At 31.9% G+C, this 2907-nt stretch overlaps 1 long non-coding RNA gene across 1 annotated transcript; it reads left to right on the forward strand.

Moving 5' to 3' along the window:
- Window positions 1–1343: 1343 nt before the first annotated feature.
- LOC113285609 lies at window positions 1344–2197 on the forward strand. The gene is made up of 2 exons (XR_003328788.1): window positions 1344–1571; window positions 2030–2197. It is a non-coding gene; the product is annotated as an uncharacterized LOC113285609 (long non-coding RNA).
- The last annotated feature ends 710 nt before the right edge of the window (window positions 2198–2907 follow it).

The following is a 2907-nucleotide window of genomic DNA, read 5'->3' on the forward strand; positions in this document are numbered from 1 at the left end:
ATTTTATATATCCTATAGGCAAGATAGAAAAGTAATCACAAAAAAACTTCGTCTCATCATTTGTGACTCCACAATAACTTGTTTTGCTAGTCGATTAAGTTTATTGTGAGGTGATTGATAACTCTAGGCTGTTCTTCGGAAATATAAGTCTGGGTTATTAATTGGTTCCTGTTTCACCTTGATTTATCAAAAAACGGAACAAAAACTCTTGGGTATTTTTGTGGGAGACAGATTTATTCAATCCTATAGACTTTTCTGTGTGCGACAGATTTGTCTATCAAGTCTTCGACTTTGGGTCATATCAACTTTTAGTTGTGGGTGAGATCAGCTAAGGGAATCAAGTGCGTAGTATCCTGCTAGGATCAGAGACGTAAGGAGCGCAATTGTACCTTGAATCAGTGTGAGATTGATTAGGGTTCAATTACAGTCCAGTCCGAAGTTAATTGGTAGTAGAATAGTGTCTGTAGCGGTTTAATATAGTGTGGTGTTCAATCTGGACTAGGTGCCGGGGTTTTTCTGCATTTGCGGTTTCCTCGTTAACAAAATTCTCGTGTCTGTGTTATTTCTTTTCCGCATTATATTTTGTTATATAGTTGAAATATCACAGGTTGTGCGTTAAGATCAATTAATTAGAATATCCAACCTTGGGTTATTGATTTACATTGATTGACACTTGAACATTGGTCTTTGGTACCGTTCAAGTTACTCTTTTTATATTCAATCAGACTCGCAGATTTCTATTTGCTGATTGCGGATTGAATTAAGAATTAGAGATATTAAACTCTTTGACCTACTGTATTCTAGTTGAGTCTAACTGTCTAGTTGATCCTCTAGAAAGTATATTGGATTAAGTCCTCTCAGATTGCCAAACGAATTGTTGGGTATGGTTGTTAGACCCCCGCATTTTCAATTGGTATCAGAGCAGGCAAACACATTAAAGACCTCATAAGTCTGTGTAATATTCGCACAAATTCTATGGGCATTTTTGTCATTTAACATATAAGGGTATTTTCATAATTTCAATAGAAGGGTAATTTTGTAATTTTATAGGGGTATTTTGGTAAATTAAGTTTACATGCAGTCCTGATAATTATAGGAAATTAAATTATATTAATTCCAAATAGTTTTTAATGTCGACACTTGTCCACTTTTAATTGATTACTGAAACTAGGGAAATACTTTTGGTTTCACGCATTGGTTTTGGTCAGATGTTCACCGGGATGGCAACATAATTAGGTTAGATATATTCTTTTTGTTAGGTGTTGTTAGGTGTCATCGTATCATTAGATGGTATTAATAGGGTTTGATGAGTTTTGACTATACATAATCGTATCTAACTACGAGGAGCTGTTTCAGTCCGGGAAAAGGAAAAAAAAAGAATTAAGAAGAAAACTTCCGGCTTCCGTTCGGTACTTAGGTTATGGTAAAAGTAGAAAATAAAAGAAGCTTAAGTTATCCTCTACGGTCTCTGGTTAGTACTTAGATGATTCGTAGCATAATACGGGATGGAAGATCTTTTGCTGGAGCCATTGTTCTCGATTGCTTATCATAATTGTGGATTGCGATTTGAGGTAGGCGCAACATAATAATTTTTCTTTTCCTATTTAAATTTTTTTTAATTATTTCAGATTTACAAGTTTTTATTATTATATGGATGATAAACGATTTTATTGATGATGATGTGAGCATGATTTTGTTTTTGGGCTACGGTCCATGGGCAATAATTCCTAAAGGATTTTTGATGGGATACGAGTTATTTTTGGGCAGTAATCCCTAAACCCACGTGGAGCTCCTTGGGACGAGCAGTTGATTGATTTGACTCTTTTGTTGATATGGGCTCCTTGGGGCGAGCGAATTTGATTGATTTGATTGCTTTTTTATGGATGTGGTGTTTCCATGTTTGTGATACTATTAATCATGCTAGTTATTTTTTTTAAAGGAATTGAAAAAAATATTGTATAAAATGTTTTGTTGCTTCTTTTCCTACTGGGTGGCACAACTCACGTCGTATTATGAAAAAAAATTCCAGATTTGATGCTTGACAAGGGAGTTGATCAACGTGGAGCCTAGAGAATGATTTTAGATGTTTAAAGTTATCATTTATGCCTAAAATTCTATTTTAAAATGTAATTAATCTTAGTTTAATGCTGTAAAAATATTGTATGATGTTGAGTTGACTGATTTTCTTTTTAAATTCCCTTTAGGTTTTGATATTATTATTTTTGTAATAATGTAAAACATCTTAAAGGACATTTGGTAAAAATTATAGAATTTTCTGAGTGGTACACATATTTTTAAAATAATTCATTGCACCGGTATTGAGTACAACAAATATCCTATATTTTTATATGCCTTGTAAACATCCTACTTTAAAACTACGATACATTGATTTTTAGATCTTTGTGTCTTTTATAGAGATATTTATTTATCTTTTATATTTCTAAAATGATAAGCCTTGTTAAATTTTGAGTTGTGTATTATTTTATGTGAATTTTCTAAAACAAACTATCACAATTTTAGTTTTCTGTAGTGCTGTTCAATTTCGTGTTTGACCGAGGTCATATTATACTTAGCTTCATTTAAAAATCCTGGAAAATTTATACCTAATAGTATTTACAGTTTGGATTAATCCTTATAAATATCATGAATTTTGGAACTTGTATGAAGGCTGTAAAATTCTATGAAACTATCTTGGTCTTTTTTCAGTTTTATAATTTGGTGTTGAAATCGTTACTTATTAATTAAATCCTAAGTCTTAAAAGATGGATATATTTTTATTTGAAAATAAAAATGCGTTTTGCTTCCGGTGGATTTACAATTAGGTTAAATCAACGGTTAGATCTTCCCAAATAAATTTTCTAAGTGTTCCGCTGCGATTGAAATGATAAAATGAACATAAATTAATTA

The sequence above is a fragment of the Papaver somniferum genome, chromosome 6, assembly GCF_003573695.1.
Source record: "Papaver somniferum cultivar HN1 chromosome 6, ASM357369v1, whole genome shotgun sequence".
In the NCBI taxonomy this organism is placed as follows: Eukaryota; Viridiplantae; Streptophyta; class Magnoliopsida; order Ranunculales; family Papaveraceae; genus Papaver; species Papaver somniferum.